The sequence below is a fragment of the Podarcis filfolensis genome (assembly GCF_964270895.1).
Source record: "Podarcis filfolensis genome assembly, chromosome: 11".
NCBI classification, from domain to species: domain Eukaryota; kingdom Metazoa; phylum Chordata; class Lepidosauria; order Squamata; family Lacertidae; genus Podarcis; species Podarcis filfolensis.
In genome coordinates this window covers 34,558,586-34,579,521 of record NC_139613.1, presented here as the reverse complement: position 1 = coordinate 34,579,521, position 20,936 = coordinate 34,558,586, and the positions used below count along the sequence as shown (strand labels likewise).

Sequence of the window (20,936 nt, the reverse complement as noted above, 5' to 3'; positions counted from 1 at the left end):
AAATGCAATAATTTGTAACGTAAGACACATATGAAAATGTGCATGTCAGGAGAAATGCACCTTACATTGCTGGCAAAATTTTGAGAGGATTTTTAAAAAATAAATAAATTGCAAACTGTTGCAGAAAGGGGGCAAACTGAAGTAAAGATAGGAAAAATTAGAAACTGAGAGCAAACAAAATTGACAGATCCACCCACCCCTCCTAAATATGGCAGAAGAGAAGGTGGAAACATTTATAATCTGTTTCATTTGCCCCTCCTTCAGGTTCTTCTGGTCAAAACTGCCAGGCAAATTAGATACTGAAGCTTCATGGTCCAGCTGTGAAGGAAAGGAGGAAGGATGCAGAAGGAAGGGGTGTGTTGGCAGGAGGTAAACTTCCTCTGTTTCTTCTGCTCCCAGCCCATCTGGTTTGAGGAAAGGAAAGGAGTAGTTCACTGGTGACACGAGTTTAGAGAAGCACAAAACTACCTAAGGCATGCTGAGTCTATTCACAGGAAGAATAAAGTTACATCTCACCCCAGGGAGCTTCTATTTGGGATTGCCAGAAAGGTAGCTAAGTGTTAGACTAACAGGCATTCAGTTCAAATAGAACTAGATTTATCTTAATGTTCTTTGTCTTGATTTGTATGATGTTCACTGAGGTTAACATAACTTAATGGATTCTATCATCATCATCATCACCATCATTTCTATACTGCCCTTCATCCAAAGATCATAGAGCAGTTTACGATAAAAAACACAACAATACATAACATAATAAGGCCTGGGAGAAGAGAAATGCTTTTGCCAGATGACTAATAATAATAATAATAATAATAATAATAATAATAATAATAATTTTATTATTTGTACCCCACCCATTTGACTGGGTTTCCTAAGCCACTCTGATAGATATGTAATGAATGTGCCAGGCAAGGCTCCCTAGGGAGAGCATTCCACAAGCAGGGAGCTACTGCAGAAAAGGCCTATTCTCATGTTGCTGCACAGAAGTGTGCTATATCTGGGAAGGAGAAAGGAATCAAATGGCAAAAGCATTGTTCAAAGTAAATAGTTCTCAGTTGTTGACAGGTAGCATATGCACTACTTTGAAAGACGGGTTACATATGCTTCAGGTTACATGCGCTTCAGGTTACAGACTCTGCGAACCCAGAAATAGTACCTCAGGTTAAGAACTTTGCTTCAGGATGAGAACAGAAACCGTGCTCTGGCGGCGCAGCAGCAGGAGGCCCCATTAGCTAAAGTGGTGCTTCAGGTTAAGAACAGTTTCAGGTTAAGAACGGACCTCTGGAACGAATTAAGTACTTAACCCGAGGTACCACTGTATAGCAGACAAGTTTTGCAGCAGTAACAAACAGGCTTGGTCAACTCCTATCTGGCTAGTTTCCAGAGCTTGCACTTAATTTTAGCCTTAATGTTAAAATATTGCCTAATCAATGCTGTGGTGCAGCTACCTAAATCTCTCCCTGGCCACTGCCATTTCCATAATCCTACGTGCTAGCATTCCCATTAGTCCCTGAACTGCCATTTTGCACTTGTGTCTTAGTGCTCTCCAGGCCATAATGGGCAGTGGCTGCTGATCTCAAATCCATTCCTCCTTGCCCCCACCCCCAAAGGCAAGGGAACTCAGTTCCCACCTTGTCACAAATTGTCTTGCCTGTTATCTGTCCTTCCTTGCCTGCCATCCATTCGACTCTGTTGTTTCTTTCTTATTTTTATTGCAAAATCCGCAATTATGATTAACTCTGTTTTTCTGAGTTAGAAAAAGACACACATAAAGACACATCCTGAGTGGCAAGGGCAATTCCAACCAAAATGCGGCCCCCCAACCAAAACCTGGTAAAATCATAATAACTTTTTAATTTTTGTTTTTTTTGTTTTTATTATTTATTATACTTAATTCAAAAGTTACAATACAGCTTAGTCCACTGCCATAATATTACAGAATGATCCCTCTAGTCCTCAATCCCATGTCACTGTCATGCTGGCTTGCCAAATACCCTCAACAGGAACCGAACCACCAATCTGGTTGGCTAGACATTTTCAATCAATATATCAATAACTGTGTGACTGCAGTAAGGTAAAGGTAAAGGTACCCCTGCCCATACGGGCCAGTCGTGTCCAACTCTAGGGTTGCGTGCTCATCTCGCTCAAGAGGCCGGGAGCCGGCGCCATCCGAAGACACTTCCTGGTCACATGGCCAGCGTGACGAAGCTGCAGCTGGCGAGCCAGCACCAGCGCAGCACACGGAAACACCATTTACCTTCCTGCTATAAAGCGGTACCTATTTATCTACTTGCACTTAGGGGTGCTTTCGAACTGCTAGGTGGGCCGGAGCTGGGACCGAATGACGGGAGCTCACCCCGCCGCGGGGATTCGAACCACCGACCATGCGATCAGCAAGTCCTAGGCACTGTGGTTTTACCCACAGCGCCACCCGCGTCCTGTGTGACTGCAGTAGAAGATGTTAAATTTATTCAACTACTTCACCTTAATCTATCAATCAATCTGAGAAAGGTTTTTCTTTATATGCAAAATTTGCTTATGTTCAACAAATGGACACAAAGCATGTAAATAGCATCAGAGGAGGGGGGAAGAAGACAACTCTTTGGTTCTGGTGTTGCTGATGTCACAAACCTCTCAGCTGCTGATGTACTGTCAGCTGACTTCACAATGTTTTGGCCGCAGGAGGAGATGGTCAATACTTTAAGAAGCCAATTTCTTCTCAAGGAGTGACAACCTTCTGATAGGTAAGGCTTATTTATAAAATTATTTAAATCCTGACTTTTGTTCTTAACAAGGGCCTCCAAGGCAGCTTACAGCTAACATAACAACTCATCAAATAACAACTGAGAATATGGAGAAGAAACGCTAAATTTTCAGCCTGAGACACAGAAGCCAACACATTCAAACAACAACAGCTACAGCAGGAGAGAGGTTGGTTCTCAGGTGGCTCTGCAGTCTGCAATTATTAAAAAGTCCACTTTTAGAAACATAGGAAGCTGCCTTATATCTAGCTCCATGTGACAGACCCTGACTTTCAGGATTTTAGACAGAGGTTTCTCTCAGTCCAGCCTGCAGGTGCCAGAGAATGAACCTGGACCTTCTACGTGCAAAGCAGGTGTGCAATCCTTCATCTCTTCCCTCTGATGTTGAATACAGAGGACAGGAAAATTCAGACATGGAAACAGTCTTTCGAACATCTTGGCTCCTTACCCTTTGGGGCTTTGTGGGCAATAACCCACACTTTGAAACGCAGCCACAAAAGAACTAGAAGCCAGCGCAAGATGCTCATAAGGCTCACACAACTTGTATTTGGAAACCTAACTTGTTTACCCTATGGAGAAAACTCAAAGGATTAATCTCTGTGGCATTGCCAACCCTCCTTTTGAGCAAAGGAGCCTTAAAATCAGAAAGAAGAAGTGGGAGGGAGACTGAGAAGGGAGCCGTCGAGGCTATAACAATCTAATTATTCACTGGTACACATTTAATGAAACATGACTCCGTTTTTCTATCTAGCAGCCTCCTACAATACTGTCTTTCCAGTGCTTTAGTTTGTATAGCTTCTTTAATGAGGAAATGAAGATAGAGGATAAGTTAAGAAGTTAAAGGAAGGAATGGTTGCTTTTATGTTGGGAGAAAATCATTGCTGCTCTGGGAATACTCTAGTGTATAACTTGAAAAATGCTAGTGAACGCCTCTGTTTTATATTTCGGCAAAGCGCTTACCAGTGGATATTGCAACGTGCACATCTTAAAAGAACTACAGGGGCAAATTTATCATCGTCTTAGGGCATGTGAATGACAACAGAATGTTTGTTATTAAGACTTCATCTACTCCTGCTGCTTATTCTTTTTCTAAAGTCATAATCCTCTGTACATGATGTGGTGGTTAACTGCTGTGGAGATGATTGTCAGAATCTGCTGATTATATCTTCAGGTAGGGAATACGAAAAGAAGAGCCAATAGGATTTAAAAATTATACCATGACAAAAATACATATTATAGCACTGTGGTGCCTCTGTATATCTGATTGCAGAGACTTCCCTGCCCTGTTTACTTGCGCTTTGCACCTACCTAGAATAATTCCATTATTTGCAAAGGCACCACCCCATTTATTTGACTGCAGATTGCCAAGGAAAATAGTTCTCTTATCCATTTGCAGAATGTAGAACTATATAGTATCAATATCCATGGTAGTTCTGGTTAAAATAGCCATGATATTTTAAAGTCTATTAACCATCCTGCTGGCATGAATGCATTTTAGTTCATAATGGCAGACAGCTGTACTTCAGTTTTGAAGAAGAATGTATTGCTCACTTTTCTGAATGGATAACATGAAGTAAACCAATATAAACTAACTGAGACCTTCTCCTGCAAAATTTTCCTCTGTGGGGCATATCAGGTTGGATTTAAAGCTGAAGTTCATGAGTGCAATATCATAAGTAGGCCTACAACTTATGCAGGGAGTTGTGTTCTGTGCCTAAAGCTAGAATTGTGTAGTCAAAACCCATTGGGTTCAATGGCGAGTGAGATTGACAAAAGCATTTTCCCCAGAACCCCGCACACTTTTGGGCCACCTTTTTTTTTTTTGCCACAAACGTAAAACTGAATGACTACAAGTTAAATGTGCACAAGTTGCAGGCTTACTGTGCCTCTAATCAATGCAGCCCAAATGGACAGGGATGCATCAGTTCACATTGGTTCCCCAATAGTGTTGTCAGATCCCCAGGGCTGACCTGAAGTATCCAGGTTTTCCCAACCCCTCCAGATAGCCGAGGATTTGAATCTCCAGATGGAAAAGAGGGCCTTAAAAAGAAATGGCATCATCAGGGACTGCCCCTAGATTTCAAGGTTGGACCCTGAAATCTCAGGGTCTTGGGTGCGCCTGATCTGGCAACCCATATCACTGAATGGGAACTGATAGGCTGCCAGAATCTGTTTACTTGTTGACTGTAGCATCAAGTGATGACTTCCAAGTATGAACAGGCCACCAAAGATGAATCTTTATGGATAGAACTTCTACATACTGAACTGTTAACTCTAGTTTTCAATGCAGACATGTCAGACATATGCCTGAACATGATGATGTGTTACATAATCAAGAGATAAATTGTAAAGTACATGCATGTTTTGTTGCCTCCGTGTGGTGAGCATGAATATGTCTGTGAAGGGCACTTCTTTTCTCCCAGATCCTTCTGGCACTTTTATGGGTATTAGATGTGCCACAAAACTGTTTAGACAGGCGTGTAGGAAGTTTCGCTTTGGGACAGGCCCTTAAAACTTTCATTACTTTCTTTACTTCCTTTTCCCTCCTCCTGGGTTTCTTGGAAATGCTAGTTCTCAGCATCAGCAACTTGACCAGCCATTTGTCCATTCGTGGCTATCTGCCAAATGAGCATCATTAATTCTGCAAGCTCAGGGGTGCAGAGTTCAGATCTACTGCACCTAAAATGGAAAATTAATCACCCACGTGCCGTAGAACCCATATTAAAACTTTAGCAAGATTGGTTTGGTGATGTGATGCAGGCAAATTGTTCTGGTTTAAACTTAATGGTTTCTGATCAGAACCATTCATGTGTAATATGCATATGCAAACCATCTAATAGGCAGTATTCTTTTTAAACCTCCAGATGATCAAATGCCTTTTAGTCGTACTCCATCCACTTCTATCTTCCTAGCTAATGTAAACCAAAGTCAGGAGTGTAAAGCTTTCCTTTAAGGCAGGAAACCTGTTCTCTAGCACCATGTTTACTATGTTTATTGATCTGAGAGTTAATAGAGCAGTAATCAATATACACATAAAATACAAGCCCTTTGAAACCCACATATTCCTGTAACCAGGGTGAAAATTTTTCATCCCCATTTATGGCTAAATTTGAGCTCTTTTAGAGTTTCTGAACCTACAGTTTAAAACTAATGGCCCCTTCACACACACACACACACACACACACACACACAGAGACACAAATGAAGTGATTAAGGTGGCTAATAATGGACTGAAGCAAGTGCTAGTACCTAACATCAAAGGCTAAACAGAATAAAGAGAGCAGGGAAAGCTAAGAGCAAAAATATTTAAAAGCTTTTCATAAGTTATGGCTTGTTTGGACTGTGGAACTGACCAATGCTTGGCCAGACAAGATCAGGGACTGCACAGCTTCTCCCTTACCACACAAACTTTGCGAGCTGTTTGGGTTTGCCAGCAGTTCTCTTAAAAATACCTCTGAGGGGATATTTGCTTAGATCTTATTAGTGACTGGTATCAACAGCTTCAGCAACAATAGGTGGACTTTTAAGGGAACAGGATGCAATGTAACCAACATTATGATTCTCAGTGATGGGGAAAGACATAATTTTCTAATGATGCTCATATAACAACAGACTCATTTCAAAACTGAGTGAGGGGAGCTGGCTCATAGGGTAGCTTTATGACCAGAATTTCCTGGACATATCCAAAATACTGTAGTCGGCAGCAGTGTCCGGGTGGGAATTGTTTAAAAAATGTCTGAAAAAATCCAGACGTATCTCGGTTTTTTGTGACTTTGCCCCCACACCCCAGTTCTTGGCAACCCTACTATATCTAAACAGTTTTAGTCATTCGTGTAGCAAAAGTGTTTGCCACTTTTATAACAGTACAGCATTTGGCACTAATGAATAGCATGATTACTTATTTGCAAACACAATGCAGGAGGAGAGGAATTTCTTTTTCTTTCTGGATTTGCTTGCTAATGCATTGGTATTAAGTGATCACATTTTGAAGTGCCGTATGTCTGAATGCCAGTTGATTATTTTGGAACCCCTCTCCCCCCTCCCAAAGAAATCTGTTCCTAAACAAAATGATCCAGTTCTATGTTTTGAAAGAAACTATTTACCGTTTCATCAGTTAAGTATTTGCATCATGCTTTATAAATGTAATGGCTGCCTATTGCCTATATTGTCTTGGTCCAGGCTGACAACAAAAGGATAAATACAGTGCGTACAGCAGGTCCCTCTGGTTATACCATGAACATGACACATGTCATCCTGTGATAAATTGGCTCTGTGTCTGTTCAATTTCAAATCCAAAGCTCTGGAGGCAGAGGTGTTAGGAAGCAGGCATAATTCTGGCGAGCAGAGGCCTCAGATGCACAAAATTAGCGTGCATGGAGCAGATAACAGAGAGCAGGAGCGAGACAGAAAGGAAGTTTGCACAGGTTTGACGACTTCCTGGGGTTTAGGTGGTATTGGCAGATGTTAGGTGTGAAAAAACATCTGTAAGCACGATAATGAATGTTACCAGAATTTGAAGTGACAACTGTATCAAGCACAAATGCTACCTTGTCTCTGCATTTGCATACCAATTAAATAAAAAAAAAAACAAATATTGGATTCCAGAATTTGTTTGACAAATAATCTGCTGGGTTTACTCAGTACATCTGGGTCAGGCTTTTTGGCTGCTTGACAGCTGCCGTATCAAAGGAGAATTTAAGCAAAAATATGTATCCAGATTGCTACCAAGTGCTCCACTTTAAATAGACATTAGAGATGGGTCAAATTGGCTAAGAAACATGTGTGGGATCTTTAACCATGGGGCTCCCAGGCTCTTGATATTACTTGTTTTGCTTTGCATAGCTGACATGGCTGGCTCCGAGGTTTCACTCTCAATCTCTTGGATTATGATAATGAGGGTGCGAGTTTGCCTCAAAATGGCAATGTTAAATTGTTATGGCAGAACTTTTTTGGTGCCATTCTTAAACCCCCTTCAATTAAAAAAAGGAAAATGTTATAAGGTTTTATTTATAAAAAAACTTGTACGAAATACAATGTATCTAGTTTTACTTGGAATGCTCATATATTTATTTGTATCTGGTATAAAGAGTGTGGGGCTAGGACTCACAAAGCCTAGGTTCACAACCCTACTCAGCCAACAAAACTCATAGGACAAGCTTTGGGCCAGTCAATTATCTCTCATCGCAACCTACTTCACAGGGTTGCTGTGAGGATGATATTTGGGCAGGGGGAGAGAGAACGATGGATGTTGCCCTGAGCTCAGAGTCAGGATGGAATATAAATAGTAATAAATAATAAATATGATACATAATAAATACATAAAAATGAATCCCTGAAGTAGGGACCCATCTCTTTTGTTTACTCTGCAAAATACCATAAACACTAATCATAATGTAGACATAAATGGTAATAATAAAAAGAATACTTGCATGCTTTCTCTTTGTAGATATTTATACACATCCTTATAGCATTCTCTGGGTGGTTTACAAGTCAAAATCAAAACCATGAAGTACAAAAATACAACATGAAAATAAAATCCAAGAGTACAGCCACTAATAGAATAAAAGTTCAAAAATTTATTTAAGACAAAACAAAAAACAAAAAAACTTCACCTGGCACTGAAGAGACCTCAGGTACTAGATTACTCTGTCTGGGGAGGCACTCCATAATGAAGACACCAATACTGAAACCTCTCCCTCTCAACTAGCCACCTCTGGGTATCATTTAGTGTGGATACCCAGAGAAGGGCCTCAAAAGATCGTAGGGTCTGGGTAGGTAATTGTGGAAGGAGACAAATCCTCCAGATAATCTGGCCCCAAACCATTTAGGATACAAATGTGTGGGTGATTATAAGCAGGGGAAGCTAACTTTTGGGGGACCTAACGACATTTTTGGCATTCACCCTTGGCCAACCCTCCAGGGCTCGCACATCAGAGGTGAGTTTGCACACCCCTTGTGCTCTCTCTCTCTTGCACACATACATGGAAGACAAATAGGCAAGCACATAGCACTCCCTCCTGAGCTGATCCATACAACTCATGTACGGAGGGGGTTATTGCTATGGGTGGGGGAGAAATTCAGTTTGCTTCACTTTTTAATGTGAACTTACTTAGCTTGTTCTTCCCAAAACAATATGTGAAAAGAAACACTTCTAGAATTCAAAATTCACACTTCTCTGAATATTGTAATGCCCGCTTACACACAAAAAATGCACATGGAAGGGAAAATGTGTATAAAATCCATATATTCAAGAAAGCGACATTCAAAAATACATTATATTTGGGGAAAATGCCTGTGTATAAGTAGGCCAAAATACGGAGGAATGTTTCTGATAACTTTTTTTAATAAATCACAAACTGATCTAGAAATGTGGTGAAATGAACTAAAGACTGGAAAAGTAAGAAACTGAGAGAAAAGAAAATTGACAGATTAGTCTACCCCTAGTTATATTGAATGTATGGGAGTGAGAGCTGGACCATAAAGAAGGTTGATGGCTGAAGAATTGATGCTTTTGAATTATGGTGCTGGAGGAGACTCTTGAGAGTCCCATGGACTGCAAGAAGATCAAACCTCTCCATTCTTAAGGAAATCCACCCTGAGTCCTCACTGGAAAGACAGATCGTGAAGCTGAGGCTCCAATACTTTGGCCACCTCATGAGAAGAGAAGACTCCCTGGAAAAGATCCTGATGTTGGGAAAGATTGAGGGCACAAGGAGAAGGGGATGACAGAGGACGAGATGGTTGGACAGTGTTCTCGAAGCTACAAACTTGAGTTTGACCAAGCTGCGGGAGGCAGCGGAAGACAGGAGTGCCTGGCGTGCTCTGGTCCATGGGGTCATGAAGAGTCGGACACGACTAAATGACTAAACAACAACAACAAAGTTATATTGCCCGCCCTGCTCATCAAATGATCAGTCTTATGACCCAGGAAGGGGTGATTTGCATCCCCAGTAGGGTCCTGGCTCTGCCCACTTCAGCATTATGTTTAATGTTTAATATTAATTTACTCTCAGCACTGGAGTCTTGGATGATTCAGAATTTTTTTCTTGGGAGCCTCAATCAGGCCTGTCAACTGGGGGTTAGCTACTCCTGGGCTACAGTCTATGAATTGTGAATGAAGAAGTTAGATGTGGCTACTCTGAAAGTAACAGTCTTGTGTTTCCTCCTGCTCTTTCCCCTGGTGGTGTCTAGTAATAGAAAACATATGGCATCATGTCCCCATGAAGCCATCCTTCCTGCCCCCACAAGGAGTAGTCAGTGAAGTACAGCAGGGGTAGGGAGATGTCACCATCACCCTTTCTGGATTACTAGAGGATGCATGGGGCTGTGTTTTTCAGAGGAAGCAGAAGGTCTTCTGCAACATCTCTTTCCGGCCTCAGTGACACTAGTCTCTTTATTACCCACAGTTTAAGAGATATTCTGCATGTGACTGTGGTAAGATATCAAAATATGTACACAAGGTGAATATGGTGCTTTAAGTACTTAAAATGTAAATGAAGGAAATCCTCTCAGATGCATCTGGATGCTTTAGATATGTCTGAGCCCACTTCTTAGAAGAAAGTAGGGCAATTTTTTTTTTAAAAAAAAAAAGAGCTCCACATATGCAACAGAGGTTTTCTTGTTTATACAGTGCATTGCAAATTACCTGTAAAATGTCTAGCAGGTAACAGCTCACATGTTATGGAGTAGCATGAAAATCACAGTAAAACAAATAGTATGTCAGTGCTGAAATGTATTTTAAGCAACTTCATAACTTGTCGAACTTGAATACCACTACGGCGTACCTTGAATGTTTGGAGGGAATACGTTGTGGATAGGAAACATGTTCTTGCTAGAATAAAGAAATTATTTTGACATACCAGCATTCAGTTTTGCTTTCTATCTTTATGTGCAATGGCAACAATATACTGAAGTCCAATACAATGGAACTTCGGTTTTCAAACATAATCTGTTCTGGAAGACCGTTCGACTTCTGAAACGTTCAAACACTGAGGTGCAAAAGGCAGTCTGCAAATTTACAGTGAAAATTGAGAAAAATATAGTGGTACCTCAGCGGAAACCATTCGACTTCTGAGGCATGTTCCAAAACAGAAGCATTTACTTCAGGGTTTTCGGCGTCTGAGTTCCGAAATGTTCGTCAACAGAGACTTTCGAAAACTGAGGTTCCACTGTACTGTATTATGCTCTTTAGAGAACGAGAACCAATGAGGCACATAGAGCAATCATAATCATATTTAGTCAAAAAGTAAGTTTCACTAAGTTTGGTGGCATATATTCCCATGCAAATGAACACAACTTTGATTTTCAACGAGTTTCAAATGACAACTATAAAATAATAATAATAAAATCTGGAACAAGATGGAAACTGATAAATGTAGGCTTATTAGCCCACACAAAAGAGAGCAAAATCTGGTTCTGGGATTTGTGAGATGGTAGAATTTATCGCTCAATGGAAGTGGTGGGAAGGAAACCTCTTTGAAAACTGAATGGGACATAGCAGCTGTGATTTTCACTGAAAGGAAACTATCCAGCATCAACAGCAGGACATACGTGATTGGATAGATTTTCCCTATCTTTTAATATCTGTGAATCCGTAATTCATTATCAGCATGCTACACTTTCCTAACACCCTTTTCTCCTTGCCCCTTACAAAGATTTTGAAGTCTCAACAATTTTCTTAGCGTTTGAAAAGCAAGTCTGTCCTAGAGAGCTCTGCTGTAGCTCAAGATCACTGTTGGCTTTTTATATCTATGGAGAGTGCAATATGCTGAGCTTATTTTATGCTTGCATTATCTTTGCCTGAGTCCTCTATCTTTTTAGCCTTTCATTTTCTCCAGTTTTTATTTCCAGGGGTGTAACTAACCAAGCTCAGCAGAGTCATACAGAGAGCTGGGCATACACCTGGGGGAAGAATTCCATTAATAGCTGTTCAAATGTTTAAATGCATTTGCTTTGAGCTTCGCCATGCCTCTCCTGTATTCATGTATGTTTTAAAGCATTTGTGATCAAACTGGATAAGCAGAAACAGAATGTTAAATTCACACGCGTCAGGGTCGCTGATGGATTTATTTTACATATTAATTCAATTCATATCTTGAATTGTAAATACCCAGTGCAACGTTCATAAATACTGTTGAAAAACCAGACGTTTTCTGAGTCAAGGGTACCGCCCATTCCACAGCCCCCGCTGCAGGCCAGGAAAGTAGGGCAGAATTTATTTATTTATTTTTTGCAATACTCTTGTGGGGAGGGGAGATTCCAAAAAAGAAAGAAAGAAAGAAAAATGGATGGGGAATGGGGAAGGCTTATCAGTGCTTCTGGTTTAAAGATTTCTTCTTCTAACTAGCAGCCTGGCCATTGCTTGTATTGGTGGAGCTGCAGTCAGCAGCCCAGCAGGCTCCTGTCCTTCCCTTCCCCCCAGTGCTCCTAGGCTGCCATTTTCTCTCCTTCCCTTCCAACAATGCCTCTGGAATGATGCCACATCCTGACATGGCACCATTCACCCAGAGGCACCGAGGGCAATAGCAGCCTGCTGGGCTGCTAATTACGGCATTGCCACAGCAAGCAGCAGCAAAGCTGCTACTTAGAAGAAACCAGATACAATGCCGCTACTTTGATAGCTGCAAATACATGGGATGGGTAAATGTGTCAATTGCAGAGCCACTTGGTTTCTCATTTTTCCAATCTTCGGTTTTGCCACATTTTGCAAAACTTTGCTTGAATTTCATCATGCATCTTTCCAAATACACACTTTTTTTTTGCATTTTGCATGGTATATTCATAAATACCTGTATTTTAATGCACACCTTCCCCTAAAATAAGCATTTTTGTTCCCCTTTTGTAGGCGGAGATATCAGTCAACCTGTTTTATTACGGTCATAAACGAGCAGTTTTGTAGATGGAGATAGATAGGGATGGGACAGAAATTCAATATGGTTCGTACTGAAAGCCAAATATATCAAATTTGCACTTTCCAAAATGATATGAGAACTGAAAAATAGCCATCCTTCAAAATTCATGTGGATCCAGATTTTGCAATATACTTCTCCAACCAATGTTTACATATATTAGCAAGTAGAAGTAGCAAAGATGGGTACAACACAGAAGCTAAATCTAAGACAGCAAAGCCTGTCCAAACTCCCTTCTTACTATACTCAAAGTTTGTTTTAAACTGCCAACTGCTCGCCCCAGTGTCACCCCCTGCTCACTCTACTCAAACCTCTACCATTGTTTAGAATTGCCACTCCTTTGTCAATCCAAGGTCCAATCAACGATTATTCCCATTTCAGAAAAAACACAGTTCTTTGGAATTTCTGTTCACTGTTGTTTTATTTTGAGCATTTGTACCCTTGCTCTTCAACCAAAAAGGCTCCCAGAGGGGCTTACAATCATTCAGTCAAAATGAGACAGCAGGCTTACAATCTTCCCTCCAACCTGAACCATTTAAAGTATGTCTAAGGGAAACACAGCATGCCTATAGATGTTTTCATGCATGTTTTATCATTGCTTCTTTAGTGAAACCATCACTCGAAGGTCATATTGGCGCATGTACCACCAAGAGTATGACAGTCATCAGCTTTGTTTCAACTCTCTTTTTTGAAATTTCTGTACTAGCAGTATGAAGGTCATTTAGATGTTTCACAAGATGATTCCCTTGACATTAGGAAGAGCTTCTTAAAATGTCTGCCTTTTGAAAAGTTTTATTTTCCCCATGATTAAATGTTATGCTACAGTTACTTGTGGATATCAAATAATTTCAAGCATAGTGGGATACCAAAATAAAATAGCACCTTTCTAAAACCACAAAAAGACAGGTAAACAGACAAGATGCTTATCCTAAATAGCACAAAACACACATAAAACTTATTTTTAAAGTATAGCTAGTCTCTCTATTAGCTGGTGTTTGGATCTTATTTCGGAACATCTGAGCTACCCTCATTTCCCCCCATTAAGTCCCCATTTATTTCAGTGCACATTCTATTCACTCTGCACTTCAAATTTAGTCATGTAATTAGTTGAACTATAGACATGTCTACTAATTTCGACTGGTTTGTCAGTAAACATGAAGATTTAAGGTCCATGGTCTTTTAAAAGAACATTGTGTTTTTTTCTGATACACTTCTGTGTACACAGGTGTATGTAGCATGCTATCTTCACAGCTTCACCAAAGTGTTGCAAGAATACATTCATTAATATATATGAAGTTTTGGGATGCCATAGTGATGGGGTCTAAATAGATCTAAGATGTGGTAGATAAATATTTCTGGAATGTAATGACTGAAATAAATAATTTAGTGTACAAAATTGCACCAAAGTCCCAGAATTATATTTAGTTATTGATATTTTCCAAATTCCCCATTTAGTATTTGACATCTGGAAAAGAAATGGATTAGGTAAAACCCCTACTAGATACTTTCACATCAGAATCAGGATTAATAAATAGTATTTTAGTTAAAGGCAAGGTCACCTTCAGTCCTCCCATCTATTATAGTTCTAAACCTATCTAAAAAGTGTGCATTGAAGGCAAGATTTTTATTGGATACCACTTTGGATTCCACATTGGCCAATGGAGAGGAGCCACTTTGCTTTGATATGAGAGCAAAGTCTAGCTCTTGGAAACCTGAGACTTTGTGTATTTCCGTTCCATAACTTAGGGAAACAGTTGAGGGAAGCTCACCAAGCCCTATTGAGGACTCTTGGGGCAACAGGGCTTTGTATTGTCTTTTCCACCAGCCATTTTCAGGGCTGAAAACTTCTCTCTACCCTACACAAAACAATTGAGGCCTCAGTGTGTACAGAATCATGCTTTGTGTATTGCTGTCCTAAAAGAGCCCATCCCAAAAATGACATAATCGTGATAAATGCTGGCTGGATAAAGGTCTTTCCAAATCTAGAAGTGAGAAGTGCTTCATTATGGGAATCTTTGTGACACTCCTTTCTGTGATTCACAGCTTCTCGCTTTATTCCCAGGATATAAAAGCTTGGAGATTATATATGACATCATGGGAAGGGTGTTTCTAGGACTAAGGTGAAACTGTGGAGCTCCCTGGTTATTTTTGCTATTGGATGCTGCATGTTGCTTAAGTAATTTTGTTATATTTATTTCAACGTGGGGTTTTTGGATGTTATTATATTTGCTATTGTTTTGTTATGTTATGGAAATTGTTTTTGTATTTGAAACGCATTCCTGTTTACTTTGTTGTAAGCCACTTTGAGCATGGGGTGGGTGGGTGTTTGTGCATGTGTGGGTGGAAAAGTGGCGTACAAGTAAAATGAATGAATGGAGGTTAAACATACTCCATGAATTTGTCACATCCTCTTTCCAAACTACTCAAGTTGGGCATATGCGCATACTGCAGCTTGCAGACTTAACATAGAATAAAGGAACAAAAAGAACATAAATTTAGAGAAGATTGGAAAACGTTTATTGAATATATGGGGGGAAATTGTGTACACTTGAAAACGTTGGCAGCATTAAGATAAATTCAACAGTGTAAGTAAGTTCTGATGGATGTGATAATGGAATACTGAATGGTTCGGTTTTTATTAAATATGCAGGGATTTATGATATGCAAAATGAACCATGGAAAGAGAAGAAGGGAAGTCATTGATGTTTTAAGGACGTTTAAATAAGTATTCTAAATTGTAAAACAAAAAAATTAATAAAAATTATATTTAAAAAAATGAGAGAGAAAAGAATTAACAGGGAGGGAGTTGATGGTCGTTACTACATCTTGTGAGATTCCTCAGTTTAAATAAGCACTGTATAAAGTAGTTTTGTCAGTTGTCTCCCCAGGCTTACAACGTTGGCTCCAGGGACTACTACTATTATGATGAGGGGAGATGAACCTCTGTCCACTTTCTCTACACTGGACATAATTTTACCTCTATCATGTCTCCCCTTTGTCAGCCTTCTTATAAACTAGTAACCTTTCCCCATAAAGGAGTTGTTCCAGCCATGTAAGTATTTCGGCTGCATTTTACAGAACCTTTTCCAGCGCTATAATATCCTTTGTGGGGTGAGATGACCAGATGACCACTGTACACAGTAGTCCAAGTGTGATCTCGCCATATATTTTTTTATAAAAGCTTTGTAATATCCACACTCTAAAGGTGTCATCCACCAACCTTTCTGCCACTCTCAGTTTCTCCAGGCCAGCTACCTTGGCCTGAATAAATTCATACTCTGTGGGCCAGGAACTCATAGCACAATACACACATCCATACTCGCAACTTCTGCCCAGCAGGCAGATAGTCATGCATGCAGCCAGTGGATGACAATGAATGGAATTGTGAGTATTTGATTCACAGCAGAATGTGTCTAATACTGTCTGCCATAATTCAAGCAAATTTACATGAATAAATTGGAGAAAGCCAGTATGGTAGTAGGAATAAAGCTGACTAATTATGTTTAAATTCAAATAATCTGTTTAAGGGTCAACCCCCCAAATTAGTAGAGTTTTCTATATTGCTATTATAAAGCATAGACGGAGTGTCTCAACTAAATTAAATTTTTAAGCTGCCTCAAGAAAGAAGTAAAAAGATTTAAATTGTTGCTGCAGGGAAATTTAAGCCTGACACATAAAATGGCAAAGTGATAATAAACAGCCTGAGATACAGAACTTCAGATGCTATTTGTAATTCTCTATTCCTGCTTCCGTGCAATTTTCTTGATTCTTTGTTTTGAAGGTAGAATTCATAAGAAAACAATTATACATTGCGCGAACACCTTGAATGTATAGTCTTCTCATGTTTCATACTAGTGTGAAAATTCTCCCATTTAGTTTAGCTGTATAAGATGGGGTAGCATTCATTTCAGTATTTAATATAATCCCTGATTGACATCTTATCTCTCTACCCTGAACAAACCCATCGGCAATCCCAAAAAACAGTAACACACCAAATTTTCACATAATCTCAAATGTGTCATCAATCGGGGAAGGATTTCAGACAACCCATATGTGGGAAAAGATTAGTGCATGGGCTGGGTACATTGCACTGCAAGGAAAGGAGTGGGCAGCCTAACACCTGCTCTCCATAGCCTTAAAAAAAGCCCTTAGTCCCTGTAGCTGCCCCAGAGGAGGAGGAGGAAGGCAAAGTGAATGGGCTAGAGGGACTGCCTACTACAGTATAAATCCATGCAAGCTTGAATAGGGTCATGATGTCCTCTGGTCCCTCTGAAAACATCAGTCACAAGCTAACTCTGCTCAATGAGTTCACCAACTTATCATGCACATTACCAAACATGCACAGTGTCCTTGTCATAATTCTGTGGTCCAAATCAGTCTCCCTGAATAGCTTCCCAGTTTACTAACAAATTTAAGGTGAAGACATATTGTTTTGTTTTGTTTACCTGTCAGGAGAAAGAAGCCATAGAAAGAAACAGTTCACTTTAGTGGATGTGCATCACAATCCTTTATTGTTGTTGTTGCTGCTGCTGTTGTTGTTGTTGTTTTATCACAATCCTTTATCAGTGGTTTTTCACACCCTTTGTTAAAGATTGAGGAAATGGCTTGCAAGGGGACTGGTGTCAGGGAAAAGAAGGAAGAGTCGGACACGACTAAACGACTAAACAACAACAATTCCTGTTGCCAAGTTGACCCTGGCACTCTCTCACCCCAATACACTTGTGTATAGTTGATTAGCTGTGGCAGAATGTACATTGGCACTGTTGTTACTTTCAGTTGGATGAACATTTCCATCTAGTGGGATGAAGGTTCATTGGTTAAGGGCTGTGGCTCAGTAACAGAGCTCATGCTTTGCATGCAGAAGGTCCCAGGTTCAATACCTGACTGGGAATGTCTCCGGTTCAAAATCCTGGAGGAGCAGACAAAGCTGAGCTAGATGGACTAATGGTCTGAAAGAGTATAAGGTAGATTTCTGTGTTTCTATCCACAATTAGTGAAGTGTGTGGGGGTTTCTATAGGGTGAGACTTAAGTGATTACAGCAAGAGCCTATGGCTAACAGAACTGAACTGTCAAACGGCAATGCTAGTGCTTATGTTAGGATTGTCCTACTCACATGTAGGACCTTGGCAGAGACACATGCCTGACTGGCATGTTCTCTCCCTCCTGGTCGGTCGGGAGCTTCAAAAGCTTTCTCTAGCCCAAACATCACAGCGACTGATACCAAAAGGCATTAGCATGCTTAGGATCCTGCAGTGTTAGGAGTTCGTGTTAACAGACTCAATAGCTCAGCATTTTGGCTAATCTACTTTTATTTACATATAATACACTCGGAGCATTCTGCCTTAGCTCCTTCCTCTTTCTCATCAGACAGCAAAGAGAAACAAACAAAGGACAATAGTCCCACTTCATGGAGCACAGTAACATAAACATCCTGTCTCCATCACTTCCCACACTGTGGAATGAAAACATACACCGTCATGTGATAACAAATAATCCCATGACTGCAAGCACAGAGCAAGAATCCTAACATGTGTGGGTTTCTATGAGGTGAGACTTACAGCAACAACCTATGGCTAACAGAACTGAACTGTCAAACAGGGCAATGCAATTGCTTGTGTGCATTTCTGAAGGCCTGGGCCACGCCTACTCTCAACGTGATTGGTTGTCAAAGCTCCCAAGCCACAAATCATAACCCAGAGCTCAAGAGCCTATGACAGTAGCCCAAACTCTGACAATACTATATGATTGGATATCACGTATTAAATCAAACACAGGACTCAGGATCCTGGTCCAGACTCAAGCTCAGGCAAACACAGACCACTGCATACATAACAATTGGTCAGCTGTAACTAGTGACTATTTTGGGATGAAAGTCTTGCTACGTGGTGTTTATGGGCAAGTAAACTACCAGCATAGTACAGAATGGCAGGGAGCAATGGCTTGATTTCCTTGGCACTGGAAACCTGTTCGTTTTCTCTCTCTCTCTCTCTCTCTCTCTCTCTCTCTCTCACACACACACACACACACACACACACACACACCCTTCAGAGTGGGAGTAGCACAAGGGAAAACCACACATTTGTTCTCAGCTATTTTGTCAGTTGGCCAAATCTGGCTAGCTATGGAGAGCTACAACATCATCACATTCACTGCATGGTCCCTGATTGGCTGGGATCCTACAGTGAAAAAACAAGACTTGAAAATGATGCAAAAACAGCAGTATGTAAAAGCTCTGAACAACCACAGACACCCTCACTAAAATTATGTGAACGTTTGGTACTAGGAGATTTGGAAAAGAAACCACGAGCATTCTAAGGTGGGGATCACTAAATGCTCTGCTGACATCAGCATATAAATGTGTGCAGTGTAGGATTAGATTGTTCCTATCTGTCACACACCAATTAAAATATTAAGCGGACTTCTAGAAGTGCTTACAAAAAGAGGCTCTGAATATTATTATTTTTTCCTTTTCAAAGAGTTGAGTCTTAAAGGATTCTTTTTTTAAAAGCAAGTTACATGCGAGCAAAGAGGAGGATTTACAACAGAAGCTGAGTGGCAACCTCACCAATCCCCTGAAGTCATTCTGCAATGGAAATGTCTGGCTCAAGCATCTTTCATAAAACCCACTTTTACTGTATTTTTTTTTTACATTTGTATCCCACCTTTCCTCCAAGGAGCTCAGGGTGATGCACATGTTCTCCTTCTCCCCATTTTATCCCCGTAACAACCCTTTGAGGTAGATTAGGCTATGAGACAGTGACTGACCCAAGATCACCTAGGGAGCATCATGGCTGAATGGGGCTTGGAACCCGTTTCCCTAGTCTTAGTCAAACACTCAAGCAAGAAATTATTGCCTTTCAGATCAAGGTTTTATTACCCAGACCAGACAATTAGGATTCAGCCAGTAGCCAAAATACAGAGTTAAGTATTCTGGTTAAAAGTGAAATAAATAAATTAAGATCTTATGTATATAATAAAGGTTCATAAATGTACCAAGCAAACACGTACATAGTTATATAGGCCACATGTCTGAAGCTGCACAGGAGAGCAGCCATGGAGCCATTTTGACTCCCAGGCTGACCAGGTGTTCTCTCTGCAAGGTCAAATGGAGGAGCCTCCCCATTGTCTTTTCCTTCACAAATCCTGTCTTAAGGCTATATCTGTGTATGAATAGGGTGAGCCTGTGATCTGGCTCAGGAACTAAGTATTTATCATTACAAAAGACTGGCCAGGCTCCCCAGGGTATCAATCCAGTAAGCATTAACAGGTAACTTGCCAGACAGGAGGTAAATAACCCACTCAGATTTCTGCTTTAGCTCGCCCTTTCTGTGATGTAGGTTTGATGTATCTGGGGGTGGTGGTCTTGATGTAGGTATGTTTCTTCGGGTGGGCTTGGACTCCAGGGCTGGCAATTTAAAATGTCTATATAAGGGCGGACACACCTTGGTTCTGGGTCCTCCTCCTTCTGAGTATGAAGGGGGCACCCTGTTGCAACAGTTCAATAAAGATCAGGCTTACAAGCTGCTTTGCTTCTCAGTATTCTCTGGTTGGCCTCTGTTTTTTTCCTCTGACTGATGGAGAACTTACAAAGGACTCTATAAGGGCTCTTATGTCCCCCATAAGGGAATAAGGGCAGATTTCCGTTTATTACAAAAGGCAAGCACTTTTTCTTTTCTTTTCTGGGACAATTCCACATTCCATGCAGGGAGAGGGGCAGGCTGATTGTGTGCTTCCTCATCTTGTTTCCTGTTGCCCACCTAGACCAATGGAGACTGGAACTGTATTCACAGCATGGATTACAATCAGGCCACTGATTGTTTATCAGGCCACTACACTTTGAGCCATTAAGTGCTCTCTTGTTTTACACTTTATCAAGTCAACAGGGCTCCGTTTTCCAAACCGACTCAGGACACACACCTAAACAAAGAAAGATCCTTTCCCCTCCCAATTCTTCGTACAGGAAGAAAAGCCACATCAGGATTTGAGACTCTCCTTGCCATTTTTCAGCAACTTTCAAAAGAAAGAACAACCAGGTCTACAACTTAATATCAAAGTCATGTTCTTCTCTCCTCCTGCTGCCTCATGTTCAAAGCTAAGCAAGGTGCAAAAACTTGCAATCTTTCTTTTCCTTTAGAGACATTGGTTCTTCCTTCAGTCCCTATCTAGCATAAGCCACATGCATCTAAAACCACTCCTTAACAAATGGGTACTTCTACTGTCTAAAGAAAAATAAATGAAATACCTGTTTTATATTATATTACT

General features: G+C 40.5%; 3 long non-coding RNA genes across 3 annotated transcripts in view; 1 reads left to right on the top strand and 2 right to left on the bottom strand.

Moving 5' to 3' along the window:
• Positions 1–20,936, bottom strand: part of LOC310745061 — a 133,706-nt gene that overhangs the window by 5,072 nt on the left and 107,698 nt on the right. The gene's annotated exons all lie outside the window — the stretch shown is intronic.
• On the bottom strand, positions 177–5,854 carry LOC310745099. The gene is made up of 2 exons (XR_014539933.1): positions 1,635–5,854; positions 177–404 (listed from the first exon to the last, which is right to left on the bottom strand). It is a non-coding gene; the product is annotated as an uncharacterized lncRNA (long non-coding RNA).
• LOC310745164 lies at positions 2,675–19,311 on the top strand. Its single transcript, XR_014540003.1, has 2 exons — positions 2,675–2,747; positions 19,183–19,311. It is a non-coding gene; the product is annotated as an uncharacterized lncRNA (long non-coding RNA).